A 26,407-nucleotide genomic window follows, 5' to 3' on the forward strand; every position below is an offset into this window, starting at 1 on the left:
AACGGGGAGAACATGCAAACTCCACACAGGGGGGCCGGAGCCGGGATCGAACCCTCGACCTCTGAACTGTGAGGCGGACGTGCTAACCAGTCGACCACCGTGCCGCCCTTAACAGTATAAAAAAATAAATACTTCTACTACAACAACTGTTTCAGAACAAAAGTCAAGAGAGTCAAACCAAAAAAAAGCAACAATGTAACAAAAATCCAAATAATAATGTCAACATGACAACTAAAATACATCTCATTGCAAAATGGTTTGAAAATTGCGTCAGTAGTTCAAATAATGTAAACAGTACAATGTAAAAACCTTTAACAGTAGAAAACAAAGAAAATACTTCCACTACAACTGTTTCAGAGCAAAAGTCAAGATAGTCAAACCAAAAAAAGCAGCAATGTAACGAAAATACAATTATAACAATGTCAAGTTGACAACTATAATACCTTCCATTGCACGATATTTTGAAAATAAAGTCAGAAAGTGCAAATAGAGTAAAAAATACAATGTGAAAACCTTTAACACTATAAAAAATAAAATACAAAATAATGTTTGTGTAAATTCGTGGTGTTAACCTTCCCGCAGCCTCAGGTCTACGGACTAGGCGCTGCTCGAGGTGCCGAGGACCAAGCGGAGCCTCAGAGGGGATCGAGCCTTTTCTGTTGCTGGTCCTTCCCTCTGGAATGACCTTCCATTGGTTGTTAGGCAAGGCCCCCTCTGTGTCCATTTTTAAAACCCGCTTTTCTCTGGCTTTTGATCAGACCTGAAATTTTCGGCGCGTTTCCGGTGTCAATTGTACATAGTGTTTTATGTTAATTTATTGGCTTTATTCATTTATATTTGTAGTTATATTTTATATTATTCATATCTATATTTATTAATAGATGTATCACTGCCTTTTATTGTTTTTTTATTTATTATAATGTTTGTAAAGTGCTTTGTTACAGCTCTAGCTGGTCTGAAATGCGCTATATAAATAAAATTGTATTGTATCGTATTGTATAAATCACACTTGGCACTGTCCTTTTCTGTTGTTGCAAAAAAAAGTCCACACCGCGCTCCGCTTCTTGTTTGGCTCTGCCATTGCTTTAGGTTCTGGCCGCTCTCACTCTCCCGTCGCCCTCTCTGCCAGGGAGGGGCTAAAAGTCTCAGAGAGTAGCTGGAGGCGCTGGGCGAGAGAGGGGGGAGGGGTGCTATTTGCGCAGAGAAGCGGCACTTTGAGGAAATTGGTGGAGGAGCGAAGTATCGATCCCAGGACAATAGTATTGATCCAATCCAAGTACTTACTTAGTATCGATAATATCGACATCGACATTTAGTTGTGACATGATTAATAATGATGCATGATTAATAATGATGCAATCATGTCACAACTAAATAGATGTTACATTGGGTTACTTAAGGGGTTTTGTGGTCTATGCATCTGTGGCACTTTACATCAAGGAGTGTTGATGCTCCCAACATAATTTCGTTGTTCATGTGACAATGACAATAAATCTTGAAATCTGAATTCGTATTTTTGGGCGATGGTGTTTTCCTCTCCATAGAGGCGCTCACTATAAGGCTAATGTCACTTAACGAGAGAAGCCCTTCGTCCATAAAGCACATAATTGATTGGAGCAATCATTGTGATATTTTTAGAGGGTGATGCGGTTATAAGTAGAGATGTGCACTTTTTTACAAGCATTTTTTTTAATGATCTATACATAAAGTTGAATTGAGAGCTAAGTTGAGTGAGTTAAAAAAAAGTTTGGTTTTTAACAGCTCAAGTAGGATGCGTGTGTGTCTCCAAATGTGGAAATTGTTCCAATTAACTCCATGCTGTTATACAAATTCCAGTGCCCTTTCCAAAAGCATTTCCAAAATGTCATGGAAGATGTTGTAAAGGCAATCAGCTCAAGGTTGGACCGATCAGCTCTGTTGGGAGTCGCTGCTTTCATTAAAAAGTTATAGTGGTACAAGGGCACACGTTCAGTGTCAGTATTATCCCCTGTAATCCATAATGTTACTTGCTGACATTTTTAAGCAACACCATTCGTTGTTGAGTTTGATTTATTGAATGAATTTTCCACCATGGACAAATTGGCTTAGCCAAATAAAGTACCTTCATATTAGAGAAAAAAAGTATTATCAGTTTAAAATCTGAAAATTTGCCACCTCATTAAATTGTGCAAGTGCATCTAATATTGCAGATTGCGAATTTCTCACAGGCTGTTTTTTCCCCACGACATATTCATTGTTTTTTTTCCTTTGCTTTTCATACAAATAAAAACATAAAAATGCCGTCATATGAGAGACTGGGGCTTGTTGTCACACAGGTAAGTTGTCACATATCACGTAGCAAAAATTGGAAAAGTTGTCACATAGCAATAATCTTCTGCACCAGAACAGCGCAACTAAAAAGTGGAATATTCATTTTCTTCCTTTATTTGGTCGTGGGCTGTGTCATCTCTTTGAAGAAAATAGCACATTGTGAACACAGATGGGTGGCAATTAACTATTTGCACAACCCAAAGTAAATAAATAAATAAAAAAATAAAAAAAAATCTATCTACCGCATTTTGCGGACTATAAGCCTCTCCGGACCACAAGCCATAAAAGCATAATAAAGTGGAAAAAAACATATATAAGTTGCAATATCTATTTTTGGTTTGCGTGTTTTTTATTCATTTTCCGTATCTCTCTGTACATGCGTACAGAGTATGATTATGGAGTATATTTAGTAATTCATCAATTTAGGAGTCTTTTTTTTTTAATTAATTGTGGGTTCACCATGTGTTAGGTCATGTTTTCCTGGTTTGCTGGCACCTCCTGATAATCTTATTTTTGTGCTTTATGTAAATTAATCTGCTCTTTCTTGTTTTGTGTGATTCTTCCCTTATTTGGCCGTAAAATGTTGACTGGCACACTGCTGTTTGTCAAGCAGATGGAGTCATGTTGAATTAGTGAAGGATAATGTTAAGCCAAGGATGATCTTTTCTTAATTAATGAATCACTGATAAACATTTTGATGTCATTTTTATTAAGTGCTTTTTGATTACTTGATGTTCTATTGTATTTCCCAGAAGTCTCTCATGGGTGGACTTCAGACATAGCTGAAGGCATTGAGTTGAATCAGAGTAAAAAAGTAACTGTACTTTTTTGTACATTTTTGGTATTAAATTCTTCATTTTATGACTGCTCTCTCAACCTATTCCACGTCAATGGAGATACTAATCGCAAAGGCAGGAGCCTGATTATAGGAAGAAGAGGTTGGCGGTAGTGATGCTCTGTGTTGAAGTCATTTTCCCATCCAGCCTTTTCCACCCTCTATCTTCCTCTATGCTTCTGTCGAAATGGCATCCATTTTCATCATACCCAAAAACCCAGGATTTTGCGTTTTGCCTCACCTCCCTCTGCCAAAGCGCCGCCATGCGCCACTCAGGGACTGATAAATTGCCACCACCTGCCTCATTTTTCATCAAGCCTGCGTTGTTGTCGAATAAATATTCACTATAGCCATGTGGACTCCTCAGCCATAACAAGAACAATATTCAAACCCCAGGAATGGGTGGCAGGACGTACAAAGACAAGGGCAAATTACAGGATAATATAAACTATGTGATTGGCCGACGAATTGTCCAGAGAGTGGGATAGGCTCCAGCTCACTCACGACCCTGACGTGGATAAAGAGTATAGAAAATGGAAGGAAGTACTGGAATCTTAATAAATACAACAGAGTGGCATCATAAAGTGGAAATCAACCGAAACATATTTTCTTCAAGAATATGTTCCCAGCAGGCCCACTAGTTGAAACACGGCATTCTGATTAATAGCGCGCTTGTGGAATATAAGTTAAGCAGCAAAAGGCACTCGTTTGTAGCCATCTCTGGGGGCGGCCATTTTTTCTTCTGTCGACTGAAAATGACATCACAACTGCTCACAATGACCAATCACGGCTGACCTGTTTTCTGAATCAGGGCCGTGATTAGTCATTGCGAGCAGTTATGATGTCATTTTCAGTCGACAGAAGTGACAAAATGGCCGCCCCCAGGGATGGCTAAAAATGAGTGGATTAACTCTTAGTTCACAAATGCAATTTTTATCAGAATGCCTTGTTTCAACTTGTGGGCTTGCATAGAACATATTCTTGAAAAAAACATGTTTAAGTTGACTTCCGCTTTAAGACATTTCAGTTTAATGAACAATCAGAAATGATGTCATAGTAAAGAAGTTGGGCTTTAGGTTTAGTGGGCTCATAAACTACTGTACATGCTTTGTAATTTTACCAATACGGTACAGTGAAGCCTCCAAAACCAATTCCAATCAGTTCCATGACTCTGTCCACTTGGAATTTGTCCTCATTTTAAAACAGATTTTTACATAGGGATCAATTATACCCATCATTCACACCGACCTCATTGTAGCGTTTTTCCCAGTCTTTGTCTTGTATTGCTATTGTAGACTTGTTGTTGAGTTAGCTATATTGTACGGAACAGCCGTTACGTGTGACAAACAACTGACCACACGGAGAATTTGCATAAAATCAAGCCACTGCGCCACTGCCTTCTCTAATTGTGGGACAGGCACCGCCATAGAAATGGTTGCATCCCATATCCAGTCTTGTTCGTCATTCCTCTTTGCTCCTCTTTGCTATTTTAGATTTTTTGGTGACATCTTTCGAAGAAAAAAAATGAAACTCCAACAAATACTCAGGTACACTTTAGATGCTCACTAAAGTCTTGTCATCTCATTCCAAATTGATTGACTTTGTGTTTTGGCTTCACAGTCCCACTCTACTACTTGGAACATGATCATTTAATATGGGATGGCACGATGGCTGACTGGTTAATACATTTGCCTCACTTGTGAGGTTGGAGGTTCAAATTCGGGCTGTGGCCTTATTGCGTGGGTTTTTTCAGAGTACTCAGGTTTCTTCCCACATTCAAAAAACATGCATGGTAGGTTAATTGAAGACTCAAAATTGCCTGTGAATTTGAATGGTTATTTTGTGCTCTGCGATTGGCTGGCAACAATTTCAGGGCTCTTGCCCCAAGTAAACTGGACAAGGCTTCAGCACAGCGCGACCCGAGTGAGGATAAGTGATGCAGAGAATGGACGGATGGATAGTTTATAATTTTGGTATTGGGGAAAAAACTAGAAACCCTAATCTTTCATGTCAAATAGCCATGAAAGTGGTAACAGTGCTGCCACGTTTATGACTTTATAACTGTAAATAACGTCACCAGGCAGCCCGGTGTTGGGAAGGTTGAGTCACACCATAGATCTCAGCAGCATATCGCTGCGTTCAGAGTATCCTCCGGCAGGAAATCGGTGACTCAAAGCAATCGAAGGACACAGAGATGAGTAAATCAATTCAATCGTCATTTGTCAGTTTTTTTCTAGTTCTCACCATGCTGTCAGCCTCTCTTGCGAGCTGACCCACTGTTGGTGGGTCATGTCAAACTGTGGCTATAATACACTCACCAATCACTTAATTAGGCTCGTCTGCATGTTCTAATGTGATCCTGTAGAAGTGCTGCATGAAAAATACGGATTTACGGATATAATGATGCCCAATTTCTACAAGTTTGCAGGTTTGAAAAATGCTTAGAACATTTATAATCATTCGGATAATTGGCCTTCATGGTTGAATAATGGTAGTCGTACCGCTCGGTTTGAGACAGGGGAAAAGAAAGAAAGATGTACCCATTATGCAACCAAAAACGAGCTGCAACAGATACAAGCACTGTCAAATATTGTGAAAAATTGTTGCATTTTGTGTCTCCCTCTCACTGCCACTATGATCGCTGACAGCGAGCCAATCAATGAAAGGACGTCAATTTCACAGAGTCCACTAGCGTGTAGTCCATTGGAAACCTTAACAATTTAATATCAATTTATTTGCACTAAGGTGCACTGTAGTCATTTTAGCTCGCTAAAGCTAACACTATGTACAATATCAGTGGCAGGCTGGCATTGAGTGGGGCTTCAGTGAAGATTTACCCGACTTCATCTGCCTCTTGAGACCAGCATGACCAAGTTGCAGTTATCGAAACCATCAATTATACTATACACAAACGCAATGTGACCCACAACAGTGCCATGTACATCATCTGGAGCAGCTCAAAATCAACCAATTTAATAACATGACAATAATAGAAACTTTTTTGTGGAAAACTCATTGAATGTGTATCAGTGTTTTTTTTTAAGAATTTTTGGTTCATTTTTTTTCTCCCAATGCATTTCAATTTACAGAAATTTTATGAGGATGTTCGCTATTTGCGGGCCTGCCCAGTTCCTTTACCCTGCACATATCGGTCAAATAAGCAGTACAAAAGTGATATCACTGAGAGCTCGATGCAGGTCAAAATTGTATCTCGCTCCAGTTTTGACAAATGCCATTTCTTTTAGCAATGGTGTGAGAGGTTTCTGAATTGATTTCTGTCCTTCCCGCCAGGTAGCGCCATTCCATTTGTCCAATTCTGCATTTTAATTCATGAAACAATTCAGAATGAGAACACATGCATTTCTATTATTGTTCCCTGTGTTTGTGCAGCACTTCGGTCCAGTTTGACTTTACTTTTTGTTTCATATTATTTTTGGTTTCTGTTGCATTTTCAACAAACAGGCCTGTCAAATGTGAAGACGTGAAGTGAAGCTCATCCTATTTACTTCAGTGCACATGAGCTGCTTCTCACAGAGAAAGTGACAGCCAAATATTTGCTCAAGGGACAAGCTCAAGCTATTATGCAAGCATGTGCTTAGACCTTTCACATGTTTGCTGTAAGATGGAAAATCTATGGTCCTTCTCTTCCCCGCGGCAGAAACAAATCTATTATACAGTAATAAGGGCGAGTCGGCCTTGAAGTATGCAAAGGAGATGTTATGTTTTGCTTCCATTGAGTGGCTGTTATGTGAAGTCTTAGTAGCTTCACTATCACTTCCAACAGACCACTTCCGTCTGCAAGGTGCTTCAGTCAGCAGGAATGCTGAGCGTCATCAGGAGGGGGATTAACGCTCTCGAAAGGCTTTGACACTGACTTGAGGCTTTAGACCCAAATGTGATTCCTGCCTCTGCTTTTGTTGTCTAACATTAAACGGTGAGAATTCTTCAGGAAAAAAATAAACCTGAAATGTCTAGTAAAATCAAGTTTTTTTCCATGTGGGAAATTTATATTGCTTTGGCCTCCACTTAAATTTACAAATAACTGCATCCAAGTTACGGACTGCTTACGGACACCGTAGTCAGTTCGGGGCTGTGGGATTGTTGCAGGTGGGTGGTCTGTTGTCGCCGTTCTCTCTGTCAACATGTAATACTTTTTGTGGCTACTTTTTTTTTTTGCCCGTTGCTTACCTATAAACGAATATCCTCTATGTTGGCATCAGGTGAGCCTAACTACTTAGACATCGCTGCCAAGAAACAACTACCTAATGTGGGTCTCCATCCCACTGACTTGATGCTCTACTGACAGAGCTAATCGAGTTTGAGTCACAAAACTTGATGGAATATCATTTTACCCTGATTTTGCAGGGTTCTCACTTCTCTTCCATGCCTATCCTGTCGCCCACTTACTTTGCGCTGAACTCAACTGCGCTTGAGCTTGTTTATGTGCACCAGCCCTTCATCATAAATAATGCATAGCTGCAACTTCCTTTACTTACCTTACTGTAGAGTCATTCAGGTTATACTGTCTATTATACAAGATGGTGGTTATCATTAATAAGTGGTGGGATGAATGATCACAGTGTTTATACTACATGTCTGCCTTGCACAGCGGTGCATAAGATAATGTACCGTGCTCAAAGCCACCTTCAAACCCTTCTGGGAACAGGGAAGTACCCCATGATTGCACAAAATATTTACAAGTAAATTCGCCAAGTTGGATATGACATGAATACATTTCTGTAGAAAAAAAGTAATTAAAACAAATGTTCTTGCTCAAGTTCAACAACTGCGGGTTAGTGAATGTTTAAATGTCTTACTGTGATACTTAATTTGTAGCTTACACAAACAGTGATACAGCCAATAAGTAAAATGCCAGTCAACTTTGCTTTCTATGAGCATTAGGATGAAATTCCAGAGCATACATCAATCATCAGGGAGCTCATTCAACATTTACCCATGCAAGTACTTGCTCTGTGAATTTTCTGTGCGGTTATTCTTTGCAACATGGAACCGAAACAGTGAATGAGGAGACGAATAGTGACATTTAGATCAGCAGTCACAGCAACGTCTGGCTCCTACTTTATGAAATTAGTTACCATGTGTTAGTAGTAGTTTGGGATTTTTCATTATAGTTAGTTTTTATTTCATTTTGACATTTGTTGTTCAAATTCAGTTAGTTTTAATTACTTGCTAAAAGATTGTTAGTTTTGATTAGTTTTTAGTTTTTCAACTTTCGCCTGTTTCATTTGTATTAGTTTAAAAAAAAAATCAAAGTGGTATTTGTTGAGTGCAAGGGAATTAAAAGAAAAGTCAGTATTGTAGTGGAAAGTAAAGTAATATACAATTGTCAAACAACTGTTTGACCTTCCTTCTTCTCTACGGATGTTCAGCAATACCAAAATAAATACATTTAAAATGAACTCAGACAGCTCATGTATGATATTAATTGACATTAATATATTGAAAGACAAAAACAAAGGATGTTTTCGCTATAATAGTTTTATGAACATAAGATGTAGTTTCAGTTATAACTGAATATAAGTGTAATTTTTGTTTTCTCGAAAGCATTAACATTTTTGTTCTATTGTGTTTGTTGTTTGTTTTCGCTGAGGTGAACTTCTGTGTGCTCGCTGCACTGTGTGTCTGTACTTCACGAGGTGAGGTGCGGGTTCTTTTATCTCCTCTTGCTTTTGTTGTTTGCTGCGTGTTGCGGTGTGGTTAGTGGTCTTGGTTACACAGTACACTATTGAGCTCGGGCCACTGTGGACTTTTCTCCGGTGGAGTTACTCTTTGGTTGCCGGCATATGTTTGTTTGTGTCGTCCTCGCATCCTCTCCCAGCTTTGCTAAGTGTAGTGATGCAACAATAAAGGCTAGTGCTGCCGCGTTTTCCCCGGCCTGTGGCATTCATGTATGGTTATGACTACCGTTGTCGTTTTCGCCAACGGTATTTCATGATCACAGCTGGGCATTCCACCTATGTGACAGACCGCTCCGCTTATCCACGTATGATGGACGCCCATTTTGTAGGCGATAAATGATAGACGGGGAATTAAAAAAAATAGTCGGACTAAGCATTGTCAGCAGCCCTTTTTTTCCCCCGTCTATGTAATTGTGTATTTTCGCCCCCCCAACTCTTGCTTGTCGGGTGGCAGAGTGCGCGGCGCTCACAACTTCTGAACACAGCTGTTTAGTATCATCTATCCGGCTCGACTCTGACTAGCTGAACAGCACATTTAAATAACATTATGAGTTTCCGATCAGAACGTTGTTCAAAAATGCCGCTCATTTATTAGCGTGGACGAGTCTAGCGAGATACAGCAAGGGACATGAAGGGTGGGGCTGCACATCCAGCCAACTCACGGGATAAAGCCACCCATGCTCTCATTGCCCGAGTGGTAGTTTGTCAAAGTTGGTAGTCGGAATGGCTAACGGAAGCCCGTTTAAAATGATAGTCTGACCGCCCCGTAGGCAATTACTATTTGGTTCGGCTGGACAAAATGGCGGATAAACGGATGTCGGAAGGGTACCCCGGCAGTAGGCGGAAGGCGATAAAGTGACCGCAAATTTTTAGTAAAATGCCCAGCTCAGGTCATGATGGACCTCTGCTAGTGATGCCTGCATTTTTCACCTCTTCGTTTCATTCCTCTGTCTCCTTTTATTGGCATTTCTACTGCCACCTTTTGCCAGCAAAACTGGACCAAAGTGCTGCACAAACACAAGGAACAATAATAGAAATGCATGTGTTCTCATTCTGAATTGTTTCATGTTTTGCCAGCAGTGCCTCGGCTGGTGACGACTGCATGATTGGGCCCTCTCACCTCTCATCTTTGCCCCCCGCCCTCGGCTTATCACTTTCTGTTTTGTGTCGGGTGTCTTTCAACACCTGTTGGCCATGTCTCGCCAGTGGGCCAGTCCGCTCCCCCTGCGTTTGGCTTGGTGTGTGCGTGCCCTGCAGGGCATCTTCAGGATGGAGGATTCCCCTCCTTGTGTTGATTGTGGTTTCCTCGTTGGGGCATGCCTGTCTGTCAATCCGGGTGTTGTCCACGATGTGTTTCACCATCTGGACGTTGCCAGTTGGAATTGAAACGCAGGTGTGATCTTGCTGCTGCCCACGGTTCCTCCAAGAGGAGGTTCTCTGTTGGATGCCAGTTTGCTTCAGACGTGGGTCATTTACATGCTGTGTTGAAGGGGGTCTCCTTCCTGCCTCTGCTGCAGTATTGGATGCATCCGCCCCACCAATGCATGCAGTTTCTCTGGCTGCCTCTGAGTCTTGTTTCCAGAGTTCGGGGGTTGAGTCGCCCTCCGTCGTTTCAGGTCTGACCTCCCCGGTCTATAAGAGGAGCTCGTCATGTACTGCAGAGGATGGCTCGATGCAGGCTTATTTGCGATGTGCCTTGCAATGCCTGGTCTTGGATGTACCTCAACTGTCCCAGTCGCCTCCGGAAAGTGCTTTCTTCAGCTGTTGATGCACCTCTTCTCCCTTTTCTGTCCCTGCATCCAAGCATTATTTGACGGAGCTCCATTTCTGCGGTGATCCTGGGACTTTCTCCCGGCTCACAGTAGATGGCCGGCCTTTGACGGCTATGCATGACGCCGCTGATGCCGGCTTGCATCGGATGCCTGATGTTGAACCTGCTGTTGCGTACTTGATCATATCCCTTGGAGGATACTCTCAAACAGGCTGTCTGGTGCCCTCGACCTCAGTGTCAGGTGTCTGACGATCTTCTTACACGGTCCTATTATGCCAGTGTGCGTGCTGGTCATATAGGCAACTCCTTGGCCCACCTTATGTTTGGTATCTCTGCTGCCCTGCACAGGGGCACTATGGAGGCTGCCGTGTCCTTCAATGACGGGACTCTGCCAGCGTTTGCCCACTTGTTTCGGGAACAGGGTCTTAGATTATTTTTCATGGTTCTGCCCGCATGCCTCCCCGGTTGTACTGACCTGCGGGTCTTGCCCCAGGTTCCTCCAGGGCTCTTAGTGGCGGGAGGACCAGCGATGGAGGCCTAGGGGCCGACCATTGGTCACGTTTGCAGTCCGGCCAATTGTGGACCTGAGGGGTATAATTTGTTATCTCAAATTTTCTTTATGCCAACTACGGCCGATGTCTTCCGGACAGTCGCCCAATGGGAGTGGTTCACTTGCATCGATCTGAGGGATGCCTTCTTTCATGTCCCTATAGCAGCTCATCACTGGAATTTTCTCCGCTTTTCCTATAGAGGCCGTCACTGGCAGTTCTGGGTGCTTCCTTTCAGCCTTTCGCTCTCCCGAAGGTGTTCACTTGGTTCGTGTAGACCGCTCTCGCTCCCCTTCAATCAAGGGGCATGAAGGTGCTTCCGAACTTGGACGACTGGCTTTTAAGGTTTGCTGTTCAGTCTTGCAAGCACAGTCCACCTTATACTGTAAAATATTCTCTATAAACAATGTTTTTCTTGCATGGTTCATTAGTTTACCCACTTGCATTGTGTGCTGTGGTACCTGCAGTATGAGCCAGGCCTCCAGCAGTCAGTGAAGTGTTAATGGTGACCTCCAGAAAGTGCAAGTTTAGCTTGCTATCAAGTGCAATGTGTGGGTGTTTACCTTTGCTTTTGCACTAGGTTGCCTCTTCCTTTCTCTGGTCATAATACCCCATTACCACATATTGTATGAACATGATGCATTATGCTGTGTCTGAGGCTGAGCAACATCGGTCTGGCCAGTCAGCAGCAATGATTTCAGGTATTTCTTTGTCGTTATTCTTTTGTAGTCAAACACTTTGAATGAAAGCCATATTATTTTGTTCGAAATTACACAAAAATCGAATCAATTTACAATTTCATGGCATTAATATAGTTTTAGTTTTAATTGTTGATAAGTGTGTCATTGTCTGTTTGGACAAAGAGGCAACGGAACACAGTGCAGAGGGGGCACGTCCAACAAAGTGGGAAAACCATGCTCAAAACTTCAGTACACATCACTTTGATGCACTGCTACATGACATTATGCTACTGATAAGCGACATGCTCAAATAAGTACAACTCAATGAAGTAAATAACAAACATAGGTGACAAAAGGAACAAGGGGGCACATCAAAGGCAGGCCCAAAAGCGTGTGTGTGTAGCGTCACCTCCCCTCCCTGTAATGCTTATACATGAGGTATTTATATATAAAACAGTTATGGTGATGATGGTTGACCATTGGGAACAATTCATAGTTGTCTCTGGGCTGCCACTGCATACTCCTAAATAGTCGAGCAATGTGACAAGTAAGCCTGTTCCGGGTTATTATGATTTGTATAACAACTTCTTTTCAAGGACATGTGTCATGTACACATCAGAAATTTAACCTCTCCATCCATCCATTTTAATGAGTAAGTACGAGAGCACTTTTGGTGAGGAGCAGTTGGTTTATTTAGGCACATATCACATGTGAGTATAAAGAGAACACTCACAGTCAAGTGATCAAAAAATCATGAGTGCAGGCTTATTCTCCAACATGTCTGAGAATAATATTAAGTGAGACGATTTTTGTTTGCTCACGTTCCGTTTTGGAGGATTTGTATCAGAAATGGCTCTTGCTGATGCATGTCAGCAATGCTACAGGCACATTAGCTAAACCTCCTCTTGAGCACTATAGAGCATACTCTGTCATGGTAAAATCTTAATCTGATGCTCCCACTTGTCAAGTTTGACCGACTGTGTGTTCTCTCTATAGGGCATCAACGTCCTCAGGGTCCCTAGAAGAAAAAGTCCATTTACAAGTATTGCAGAGGAGAGTTAGTCAATCCTTGGATCCAGGACGTGCAATGTGATTTTCATCCTGGTTGTAGAACATTCCACCCTCACTCGTATATGAAAGGTTCTGTTTGAACCTTTCACCTGGTCCTTTTATATTCATATTAAGAGTAACTACCAGAAGAGTGCGTATTCTCAATTGAAATATGTAATATATGCCAAAAAGATGGAAGACACAACCATGGAGCTTTTTCTACAAGATGCGGAAAAAGGTCTATCCTGTCCAAAATGATTCTTTATACTCTCTTGGCTGTCCACCCATGAGGGGGGAGACTTCTTAGCTTATGTGACTATGTATGACTCTACAGTCTTAACTGGTTCCAACTAAATATGTGTGCCCGAGTGTAGATGGATAAGAAGATGCCGAGCCAGGAAGAAATGTCACAGTGACACAACGTACCAAATTATTTGTACCTAAGAAGCTCAATCCAACCGATAAGTGTGAGTTTTCCCAACCAATCAACATAATTTTTTAGAAAAGCCACCAACTGAGTCCAAGTATTCTGTGGCAGTGTGCTTCATGGGTATGGGATTCAGATCTCATTACTGTGGGCCATTTGGTCCCTGTACAGAGGAAAAGGAGCTCAGACTTTGCAGCCTTCTAATTGTGGCCATATTTATGGCCTACCTAAAGGATCTCTCTCACCTCTGCTATTTGTGTATAACATTTACAGCAGTACATAGCTCAGAATCAGCTCTTCAAATGGGAGGCTTGGTTCTCAGTTGGAAAATGTTGATTACACCCTCCGACTTGGGAGTGTAGCCCTACCTCATGTGGAGGAGTTTTAAGTATCACCATTTTTTTTCACAAATGCTGATCATGAGATCGCCAAACAAGATATTGAAAGACTGGTTATTCCTACTTGGACCTGGATAAAATGAAAACAAAAATTGAATAAAGCTTCATTTTTGCAGCATACAGCTTTTCTAAAACCCAGCTTGTGGCGATTCTGTCTAGCTATAGTATATTGCTAGTTATTTTCATAGCTACAGGATCTTCTGGTCTGAAACACCCACATACTTCACTGCATGCTCATCTTATCCTCCAAGGAAATAATGGATGCATCTCACAGTTTCAAGATCTGAGATGATCCCTTGTTAATCTGCAGAATCAACCTCTCATATGTGAGCTAACATCCCATCAGCAGTCCAAGTGTTGCTATCCCTCTCACACGCATGCTTATTTGCTTGCATTCCACACTATTCCCCTAAGGGCCCCTCTGTATCATTGTACAGTATTCTTGAGCTGGCAAGTATGTGTTTGTCCGTTCTTTTTTTTGTACTTGTTCTAGCTGCCATCACGATCGCTAGTATCTTTGGGAAAAGCAACGGTTCCTACTTAGGCAAACGCTCACCTTCCCTCGCGCACAATCGTACAGTATGCACACATCTCGACTCACAATAAAGAACCCACAGCCTCCAGGCTATTTACTGCAGCCTGCTGTAATGCCTCGGCTCCCGGGCCATTCATAAGCTGTAACGGGCGTGTTGGCGTGGAGTAGATCAACATGAGTGGTGGTGGCTTATATTGCTTGTGATTTTCCAAAACATACTACATCAGACTCAATGCATCACACCCACTCCTACTCATTTGCATCGGAGGACTGTGGTGTTTCACTCCCGGCAAGAAAGGGATGTGATTTGTTGAGGAGATGAGCACTGAATCAATGATGTTGATGCGAGACTTCTAACTCTAATGATGCACAAATATGTTTTGACTTTGTGCAGGCAAACAGTGCCAGTATTTATCACTCCATTTGCAAAAGGAGACCCAATTTCTCCAGTGTTTTCTTGTTATTCTCTAACAATCACTAGACTGACTGGAATGTCAGTATGGAAGCCCTTTAAAAGAACGAGGACGGATGGGGTCAGAGGATGATAATTTTTATGAATAAGGACGGAGAGACTAGGACGGAAAGGTACCCAGGTCGCGGACAGAGGACGGACTGGCACAAAAGGGTAAAGTGCCCAGCTCTGGAAATTAGGTTTAGGTACCTAAATATTTGGTCTATATCATTATATGACTAATGTGAGGTTACTACGGTTCAACATACAAGACACATTGTTCTTGGAGCCAAAATATGTAGTGCACAATTTGAGGTGCATAGATCACACTGGTTGTAATGTCAGTTCTTTTCACTAACAGGATGTAACAGGGGTACAGTCATGCACCTCTTAATAATTGCAGAAAGTCAAGTTTCAGCAACCTGAAAAGTCTGCTGTTTAGTTTCACAGAGATATTCTTTCCATCCGTCTTGCTTCCTCTCCATCACTTCCTCTGTCAGCCATCAATAAGGCTGTTCTGTAGCTTACTGACCCCTTCACATTATAGCGTGTTGCATAGGAGGCATCGCTTTAAAACGGTTGGTGATGGTTGGTGAGCAGCTGCTCTGGTGCGGAAATGAAGGCGAGCCAGCCAGACAGATAGGCTTTTCACTGCTCACTGATTTCACCTTTTTGGAATTCATCAGTCGTCAGTGCCCATGGTGGAGCCAACTGAGGAAGGCAGTTTAGTAGACAGTGAGACAATATAGCAGACCACAAGATAGCAGAGATAATCATTAAATAACTGGATGTGGAAATGACCAGAGTTGGGCCCTTGACCAGGGGTGCACATAATTTGTTTCATGCGGTACTCGCATGAGTACCAGGAGATGGTCTTTGGTACTCACTTGTGGTGCAACAAATCACACAAGTCACGGTTCGGATCTGTCACGAATTGGATATTTTTTTGTCTGAGAAAAAAAAAAAAATGCTAAATAGAACTTTGTCTTTGTTTATTTTATAAAACGCTTTTGCCCATTAAAAAAAAAAAATCAACTCTTGAGGGTACAAGTATTCAATTTCCTCTGCTGAATGCAGACTAATCACGTTGCCTTATTGTGAACGCGCACAGTTTTTTCACCGACCATTCTGCTGATCGTGCCCATCCTGAACCGATGCTTGATCCTTACCAATCAAAGATGATTCGTTCCACTGCACCACTAGTGTGTACAGGTACGCAAATGCGCGTCGTGACGCAAATGACGGTACGCATCAGTGATTTCTGTTGCGCATGCATACCTGCGTACCAGTTATGTGCACTCCTGCACTTGACCCTTTTTTGCTGGTCCATCCTCCATCCGCGACCTAGGTACCCTTCCGTAAATAAATAAATCAATAAATAAGCATCCATGCATGACATTATTTCAAGCTCATTAGCTGGCTAATTACCTATGCACATCCACTTTCCGGTTGGGAATATCGTGAGTGGATTGAATTGTTTACAACTGTTTAACTAGCTTAGCTTTTAGCTGACTGCCAGCAACCACCGTCGCGATGTGATGATGAAGGTGATGATAATGACGCGGACTGGAGCAAGCTATCACGATAATATTTAAGATTGCGTAATAACACAATACGTTTGGGTTTTGTTGCATGTTTTCACTTTTTATTGCATTATTTCACAATAAAAATAATTATTGCAAAATAAGGCAATGTTATTTTAGGAGGAGAAGCAACGTCTTCCACTTCCGGGTCATAGCTTTCAGTGTTTTTTTTTTGTTTTTTTTCTCTCGTAAGTGAAATGTCACTAGAGGACAGACTATGCCTGTAAGAAAAATAGTGCAGGCAGAGAACGCACATGAAACAGAGCACTCCGGTGTTGTGCAGGTTTAGCAAGGCAGTTTTGCTTTTTAAAAGAACCCAATACAACACGTCAGCCGGGACTTGACCCGGTTACGGACGATTAGAGGAACGAACGAAAGCCTACCACCATCCTTGCTTAGTCCGTCCTATTTAAAAGACCGTCCTGTCCCTGGGACGGAATGCCCACCTCTGGAAATGACCTATTTCTATTTACCAGAGATGGGCATTTCACAAAAAATTGAGCGTCTGTTATTCGTCATCCGTCTGCAACGGGATACCTATCTGTTGTCCGTCATCCGCCTTTATTTCCGGGGGAGAAATAAATAGTACCCGCCTATAGGCCAGTCCGCCTCTAATTTTAAATGGGCTTCTGTCAGCGATTCCAAAACGGGGCAGACCGGCTGGCCACATAGACGTAATGCTCAGCTTTTCTATTTACTATACAGTGAAATCCATGCTTTCTCAAGATGTTACCTCACACATCTACTGAATGCAATGGGGGCAGTGTGAAACCTTGAGCCAGTATTTTCTCTTTCGAAAACAGCAATATGAGTTTTGCTCAGTTAACAGGAACTTTAACGTCTCTGCTGATGTGTTTCAGTTTTGTGTAGTAGTCTGAAATAAAGCCCCCCCCTGTGAAAACTCAATGGACTTATTAATGTTAGTTTTAAACTTTGTGTTACCACATAACTCATTGTGCATTTATTTTTACAAGCAATTGTGTTTTTACAGTGGTATATTTGTGAAATTTAATTTTTTCCACAATCACACTTGAAACTAAAAACAACCATATCTCAATTCATTTTTTCTCATTGAAATGAATGGAAATGCCACGAATCCATTCTAACTTCCCCAAAATAACCAACAAGCATTTTTTTGATAAGGAAAATAGTGCTTGATACTATTGTCCTTCTATAAAAACAGACACAATTAAACATGAAATAAACATGTTGTGCTTCAAGAGTCATTTTTTACAGCTCCTGGTGTGCGCGACTTGGCCACTGGGGAGCAGAATAATATCGTCATGTAGACATAAACGTGCAAGGGTTTCACAGTTACTGGAAGCGACTAAGCTGGAGTAACATTCATATATTTGATAGAGGATAAAGAATATATGCCTTTGATAAGTGTTATATTGTCTGTCGCCATGTGCGGATGCACCGTTTGTGTTCAAATATTTGTTGCTTAATCATTGATTGCCAGACATTTTAGACCCTATTTTATCCTAACGTTTGAAACAATTTGAAAAAAAATATTAATAAGTTACTGGCATTGAATGGCTGGACTGTGAAAAGACAAATACATTTGTCTTTGGCAGTGAATGAGATAAATCATTACACCATTACATAGATGCTATTTGTTAGTCTGTCTATGGCGTTTTGTCTGTTTGTTAGCATTTAAATAGGCGGACTTAAAGCAAGGCTTTGTGATTGTTTTAAATACATGTGTAATATTTTTTGTTGTATGTTTAGTTTGACAATATTCTTTTTTTTTTTCACGATCTGCCAAACGCGCTGCTTGTTTTGAAGTGAGTTGAGTTCACTATCACCACTCAGCACACTATTCTACATCGCAAGTCAAAAGCAAAAAAACAAAAAAAACATCCAAATATGACAGCTCATATCTCAAAGACCTCGTTTAGTCAGGTCACTTGTGTATCAAGGCACCACTCTAAATATTTTTTAACAGCTTGCACACACATACAAATGCCATAATGAATGTGTTACCAGATCACATTGGTAGACTTCAGTCATGCTGAACCTCAGTCACACAACTCATAATAATTCAGGATTCAATGATGACCACGGATTTGATCCCACCCATCTGTGTGTCATGTGTCATCTTCCACACCGCTTATCCTGTACAAGGTCGCGGGGAGGTGCTGGAGCCTATCCCAGCCGACTATGGGCGAAAGGCAGACTACAATTGCCAGCCAGTCGCAGGGCACACACACAGAAACCGTCACTGAGCGGGAACCGATCCCACGCTGCCCGCACACAACTCAGGCGTGTGTACCACTACACCATCAGCGACCCCACCCATCTGCTCTGGTGGATTTAGCCAGATTTCCTGCTAACTTTAAGAGCAGTCTGCCTAAGAGTTTTTTCTTGCCTGTGGTTTTGGACCTAAAATCATAGGGCTTTGTCAGCACACATGCAGTAAGGGGTACTCATACACACAATTGAGGACTATGGCGGCCAGCATTTACAGCCAGTATGGCTCGCTTGGGCCCTCTTCTTTGCCGCGCACTCACCATAGTGACCCCATCTGCCATGATTCATTTCCCTGGCATTGTGACGTGTAAGGAAAATTATTACCAGTGATGGACTCCCGGCCCCTCCAAACAGCTACAGCTCTTTCGCCTGTTGCGAAAATGGGAAAATATCGCTCATGTTTATGGCTCTGTTAGTGTGTGTAGGCATGTGTTATGTGCAGTCATATTGCCTGAAGCCTTACCAGCACAGCGTCACATCTCACAGCCTTGTTTACTGTTTGAAAACGTGCTGACTTTTTGGTGTATAAACACTTCTTTATGCAGGTGGCAAAGTGTTTGTCTTAGCTGTGTCATCAAATATGTAAAGGTTGTAGATTTTTTTAATCAAACATACAGTGCATGTGTACAAATGTGATTGCGAGCCGCTATTGTGGCCAGTACCATCTTTTTATGTTGCTTTTTTATACTGTATGTCTGTCCTGACAACTTCACTTGGATGAAAAAACAATCAAATAGACTGCTGTGTCAATCTGTTCTCCAATATTAATGAAAGGAAAGAAACCTTGATTACGTTACTTTTCATTGTCAGGTGAAGAGATGGAGCAGAGAAATCTGCGCTCAGTTTGTCCTTCTTAGCATTGGAATTTTTCACGGGTACACAGAGGGTGTGACTGCTGATTGTGCATGCAGGTGGAGCATTTGTCATCTTTCCGTCCATATTAACGCCACAAAGTGTTTAGCATAACATCTAAAAGACATTTGATGCAGCTAAAGCAACACAGTTACCTTAAGTAACCCTCACACACATTTTTACACATTTGTCACTTTTCCTTTTTACTATGCCACCTTTGATCCAATCAAAAATATACCAGCATGAGGGCTGAGCAAATGGGACTAACTGCACGAATTTTGTGCATAGAACATATAATCAGAATCATTTTTTTAAACTTTAGTCTGAAGAAAGGAAACCCAGTTGTTCCTGCTACCTGTAACTCTTATTACTTGTATCGCTCTCTCGCTCACTCACTGACACACTAGCTCACATGTTCCCTTTGACACCAGGTGAAAAGCTAATGAAAGCTAGTCCCGTGCACACTCACAGGTCAGACAGCTGAGGAGAGATAATTGTGCACTGATCTCTTGAAGTTTGAACATCGACCCTTCTGTCTTTGCTTTGGAAGCCATGTTGGTGTGAACATAGCATTTCAGTACATTACAACTGGCTTCGACATTAACTGGCTCCCAATTCCACCTGGGGTTGTTCGGGCATTGCCAGTCCAGGAATTTTGTTTTTGCTGTCTGTAGATTCTGCTAGGCTAATAACCGTAGCCTATTTAGCTTACCATTCTTCCAATGTCACTTGCTCTTGTCTCCACTCCATGTCCGATCGTTCGGACACAACATTTTTATCCTGAGCGCCTGGCTCGTACATGTACAGTCCAACGTGCATTATGCCAACAACCTCCTCTTCCTCCAGTTTTTCAAATTCCCCAGATAAGTTCGAAATATCGCATTCTGAGTCATTTTCTGAGTGGCTTTGTACACTTTCCCCATTGAGCGCCATCTTGTTGTTACATTTTGGTTCCGAGCTCGCCAAGCTCTCACTTTGGAAAAATGGTTATTGTTGTCAAATATACGAAATAGGAATGGTTTTTCATGCTTTATTTATTGTATAATGTTTAATTACTTTACTTAGTTTTCATTTGGCATTTTCTGAAATGACTTCTCTCTATGTCTTTAAGCTACTTTCTTAATCTTGGTAGCGTCCACAGAACAGCTCCATGTTCCATTGTTTATGCTGCAGCTCTGCTCCAAATTGGAGCGCTCAGCATCCAAGCCGTCCAACAGAAATTTTGAAATTTAGACACGCATTCAGGTATTTCCTGGCTTTAGCAAAACAATCACCAGGCAAGCTACGATGCCTTGAAAAAGTATTCACCCCCCTTGGCCTTTTACCTAATATGTTACATTACAACCTCTAATTTAACTGATAGTTAAATCAGAATTTTATTTGATGGATCTGCACAAAATAGTATACGTTTTGAAGTGAAATGAGAAATATATATATATAAAAAAAGAAGTTAAAAAAATGAAAAACTGAAAATTGCCATGTGCATATGTATTGACCCCCTTTGTTATGAAGCCCCTGAAATGCTCTGGTTCAACCAATTACCTTCAGAAGTCACGTAAATAGTGAAACAAAGTCCACTCGTGTGCAATCTTAAGTGTCACATGATCTGTCAGTATATATACACCTCTTCTGAAAGGCCCCAGAGGCTGCAACACCTAATGAAGAGGCACCGCTAACCAAACGCCACTATGAAGATCAAAGAACTCCCCAAACATGTCAGAGACAAAGTTGTTGAGAAGTACAAGTCTGGGTTGGGTTATAAAAAATATCCAAATCTTTGATGATCCCCAGGAGCCCCATCAAAGCCATCTTCATCAAATGCAAACAACAAGGCACCATAACAAACCTGCCAAGAGAGGGCCGCCCACCAAAACTCACAAACCAGGCAAGGAGGGCATTAATCGTAGAGGCAGCCCAGACACCAAAGGTAACCCCGGAGGAGCTGCAGAGTTCCACAGCACAGGCTGGAGTATCTGTCTATAGGGCCACAATCAGCCGTACCCTCCACAGACCTGGACTTGATGGAAGGGTGGCCAAAAGAAAGCCTTTACTTTCATCTAAAAATCAGAAGGCACGTTTTGACTTTGCACAAAGGCACATGGGAGACTCTCAAAATGTATGGAGGAAGGTGCTCTGGTCGGATGAGACTAAAATGGTACTTTTTGGCCATTAAGGAAAATGCTATGTCTGGTGCACACCCAACACATCTCATCAACTCAAGAACACCATCCCCACAGTGAAAAATGGTGGTGGCAGCATCATGATGTGGGGATGTTTTTCAGCAGCAGGGACTGGGAAAGTGGACAGAGTCAAGGGAAAGATGGATGGTGCTAAATGCAGGGATATTCTTGAGCAAAACCTGTATCAGTCTGTCACTGTTTTGAGACTAGGACGGAGGTTCACCTTCCAGCAGGACAATGATCCCAAGCATACTGCTAAAGCAACACTTGAGTGGCTTAAGGGGAAACATATACATGTTTTGGACTGCCCTACTCAATGTCTAGACCTCAATGCAATTGAGAATCTGTGGTCAGACTTAAAGTATGCTGTTCACCAGTGAAAATCATCAAACCTAGAGGAGCTGGAACAGTTTTCCCTTGAAGAATGGGCAAAAATCCTAGTGGCAAGATGCGGTAAACTCATAGAGACTTCTCAAAAACAACTTGCAGCTGTAATTGCCGCAAAAGGTGGCTCTGCAAAGTACTGACATTGGGGGGGCTGAATACTCATGCACAATGATGTTTTCTGTTATTTTGTCCTATTAGTTGTTTGCTTCACTATAAAAAAATATATCACGTCTTCAAAGTTGTGGGCATGATCTGTAAATTAAATGATGCACACCCTCAAACAATCCATTTTAATTCCAGGCTGTGAGGCAACAAAACACAAAAAATATCAAGGGGGTTGAATACTTTTTCAAGGCACTGTATTCATCACAACTCAGTCAGCAATCATCAACAGCTAAGACAGCATGAGCTAGCAACATGTTTTTGGTTGCAACAAAATTCCTGTGAAAAGGAATAGAGAAAGGAAGCAGTAGGAATAATGAGAAAGCAGATTAAGATGATATAACTATGTCCTGCTAAACCAGAAATCCTACTCATGAATTGTCTCTTTTTTTGTAACAAAATAGAGGCTGGTAATTACCACTCGATTTTTAAAATTATTAATATTTACTGTTTCAATAGAAGATGTAAAAATGAAGTGTCAGTGTAAGAGAAGTACTATTTTTAAACTCGGGCCTGTGTGCAAGCCACATGTCTAAGGTCTCAAAATCTTTTGGAATTATGTTTCTGTCTGCTATAGGGACTGAGATATTAATTATTTTGTAGGTGTTGAATTTCTGGGAAAACTAAAGGTTTTCAAGGGTAATTTCAAAGACGACCTTAGGTTTTGGGCAGCTGTTGAGCCAGGCGCTTTAGGCTTTAATGGGTTAATGCAATTGATTTAAATAATTTATTTGATATATGATAACTAAACAAAAGCTACATTTAAGCCATTAAGGCCTAAAGCGCCTGGCTCAACAACTCCCCAAAACCTAAGGTTGTCTTTGGAATTACCCTAAAAAACCTGAAGTTTTTCCAAAAATTCAACACCTACAAAATAATTAATATCTCTGTTGTACGGTCCAGCTTCTTTCATTTTAGACAGCTGGCTAAGGCAAATCCCCTCCTTTCTCATCCATGCCTTTGTTATATCCTAGCTAGATTACTGTAATGCACTTTATTTTGGAGTCAGCCAGTCCTCTCGCAAACGTCTCCAGTTGGTCCAAAGTCCTGCCTCTTGCCTCCTAACTGGAGCTCGGAAGATGGAGCACATAACACCAATTCTAGCCTCCTTTCACTGGCTCCCAGTGAATTTTGGGGCTCATTTTAAGATGCTTGTATTTGTTTACAAGTCTTTAAATGGCCTGGCCCTGGTGTACCTCTCCGAGCTCCTCCACTCCTACGCACCTTCCCGCAGCCTCAGGTCTGCGGACCAGGCGCTGCTCGAGGTGCCGGAGACTAAGCGGTTTCTCAGAGGGCATCGTGACTTTTCTTTTCTGGTCCATCCCTTTGGAATGACCTCCCATTGGATGTTAGGCAAGCCCCCTCTCTATCCACTTTTAAAACCCGGTTGACGACACATTTCTAATGTCTGGCATTTGATCCGACGTGAGACTGACAGTTTTCTGTTGTTTTGCTATGTCTATTGTGTATAGTATTTTGTGTTTAATTTATTGCTTTCCCTTGGGATCTTATTGCCATTTTGTTGTTGTAATGTAAAGTTTTTTGTTACAGCTTTAGCTGTTGTGAAATGCGATATATAAATAAAGTATTAGTTCAAGATTTTACAATTAAGTGTTCATTTATACCCCAATTCTCCTTTTGTGACAAACTGTAAAATATATACAGGATATTAGAGGCTCCACCCAACTCAAGCAGCTTTGAAGTACACCTTAGCTACTTTTGTCATTTTATTGAAGCTTAGTTTGCTAAATTTCTCTGGTTGCTAGCTTCATGTAATGACACTTCATTAATGTGGAATAACTTGGAGTATATCTCAACTTCAGCTTCATCAACACTGGTGACACAGCATGACACCTTCTTTTGACTTTTGACAAGTCAGCCCTTAGCTAATTCAGAAGCTCCAAAAGTCTATTGCTGAAGAGAGAATATGCCTCAATAAATTTGATTTTTGTCCATGAAAACTATTTACAGGCACGGAAAAGACCCGTTCTCCTCATCACCTCTTTGTTTGCCTGTGCCTGCCCTTTGCCGCAAAAATTACAGTTCTCGTTATGCACGATAGTGCCGCTTTGCACCTGCCTTTCGGTATTTAACTCATTCACTGCCAGGCATTTTCAGACCCTCTTTTACCCTTAACGTTTGGAAAAGTTTGAAAAAATGTTTAATAAATTCCCTGGGATTGAATGGCTGGAGTGTGAAAAGACAAATAAATTCGTCAATGGCAGTGAATGAGTTAAAAATGCAAATCACATTGCATGTGCTCAATTGATGCATTTGCACTCCTCATCTCAGTATTGCAGTAGTGCATCCGGGTAGTAGCTCAAGCTTCCACATCTATGTAAATCAGGCACATAGTGTGTGGTGTAGTCAAGATGGTGAACGCAGCACACTACACACATAATATCTCTGTCGACAATCATTGTGTCTTATCTGTCAAAACGGTAAAATAAATTGTTTGATTTCATTTAGTTTCTCTTCCTGTCGGGCAAATGAATAAATCATGGTAAAGCAATGTGTAATACACAAGCAACTTGATAGATTTTTGCAATAAAATAAAAGTGTAACCCAAGAGTTTGTTTGCTCTCAGATTTTGTTCTCGTTTGCAGGTCGCCATTAATAATTTGTTACAAGTAAACTAACTTCTCCTTAATTCCTCAAAGAAGGGAAGGGCCAAACACTGCAGCTCATGTGTCTGACAAATGAGCTAAATGGACTGGAGCAAAAATACACTTAAAATCTATCTTACATTTATTTTTCGACCCACCATTAGTAATTCGGTATTTGTAAATATCAAGTTTTTGTAATTACTGTTGCATCTCTGTTACTGTACACCCCATGCATCACCAAGCCCTATATTTAATTAAAAACGATGCATGATTGCCCATTTGTCTAACACTCCCCAAATCTAATTTATTGAATCATGGGCCATCAAATCACCTTGGTTAATTTTAGATGCACTAGTTTCATAAAGTAGCACTCATCTTTTATCTTTTTACTAACAGCTCTCCTAAAGAAAAATAGGAAAGCACGACTGGTCCAAATATGTCCAAGGCTGGCACACGTGCAATGGAAAACGGCCATATTCAATAAAAAGAATGTTCTCTGGCTTAAGTAGTGTGTATTTTTGGAAAGTCCACACTAGAATGGTAGCATAATGAAATGAGAACAGGATGTGTTCCTGGTTTATTTCCACTGCTAGATCTGACACAGCTGTGCAGTGCCGCACACAATGGTACACCACCTGGTAGATGGGCGGGTCGTCAAATCTTACAAGTGATTTCTGCGATCGCCGTGATTGGAAGTAATTTTTGTAGGCTCTTGCGTGCATGAAAATTAACTTCCGTTGTTGGTTTTTACAATTTGTGATGTAAAATATTGCAAAGCTCGTTTTAATTTTTTTTTATTCCGAAAAAATCTTGTTACAATGCTTCGGGTGTGTGTACCCCACCTCTTGCCCAGAATCGGAATCACCTTTATTGGCCAAGTATGTAAAACACACAAGGAATGTGTCTCCGGTAGTATGGCCCACTACGATATAAACAAAGACATGACATATAAGCAGAGGTGGGTAGAGTAGCCAAAAAATGTACTCAAGTAAAAGTACTGTTACTTCAGAATAATATGACTCAAGTAGAAGTAAAAAGTAGTCATCCAAATAATTACTTGAGTAAAAGTAAAAAAAAGTTTTTAAAAAGTACTTGGTGAAAAAACTACTCAAGTACTGAGTAACTGTAGCAACGTCAAATTTTTCATTTATTATTTATACAACTATTCAATCAGACGAAAATATCATCTCCAGGCAAATTAAATCCAATCACTAAAATGAATAACATTTGATTAAAGAATAGCTTAAAATAATCTTAAGGTAAATTCAAGTACTTTAATAAACAATAAAATAATAATAGTATAAATAAAAGAAATAAATCAAGCACAAATAGCACAAAATTTTGGCCCCTGTACTTTTTTTTTTTAACAGTCTTCGCAGGCAGAACAACAAAGTAGCCCATGAACTCGTATAAACTGTTTGTGTGTGCGTGCGTGTGTTTCGGTCTGTATGTATGTGACAAAACATGCAAAACAAACATTTCACTCAGTGATGTCTATTAAGCTTTAACAGTCGTTGGCTCTCAAGGTTCTTGCAGTGAAGCTGTGATCGTTTAGCAATAAACAGGAGTCCAACATGGCTGAAAAGTCTCTCACAGGCTGCAGATGCAGACATTTTGCAATTCGATTCATCCGAAAACAACTCTTTCCCGCAGCTGAAGTTGAATATGGTCACGTGACGA

At 41.1% G+C, this 26,407-nt stretch overlaps 1 protein-coding gene across 3 annotated transcripts in view; it reads left to right on the top strand.

Annotated features, from left to right (window-relative positions):
- The window catches only part of LOC147145578 (endonuclease V-like), an 87,974-nt gene that overhangs the window by 48,204 nt on the left and 13,363 nt on the right, over positions 1-26,407 (top strand). Inside the window, exon 9 of one of the 3 annotated variants that reach the window (XM_086034401.1) lies at positions 12,840-17,540. The exons of the other annotated variants lie outside the window; for them this stretch is intronic. The gene's annotated coding sequence lies outside the window, so the exon portion shown is untranslated. Of the gene's footprint in view, positions 1-12,839; positions 17,541-26,407 lie in introns of those variants that run through there. 3 annotated transcript variants of the gene reach the window in all.

The sequence above is a fragment of the Filicampus tigris genome, chromosome 6 (genome assembly GCF_054856515.1).
Source record: "Filicampus tigris isolate MCC_2025a chromosome 6, RoL_Ftig_1.0, whole genome shotgun sequence".
In the NCBI taxonomy this organism is placed as follows: Eukaryota; Metazoa; Chordata; class Actinopteri; order Syngnathiformes; family Syngnathidae; genus Filicampus; species Filicampus tigris.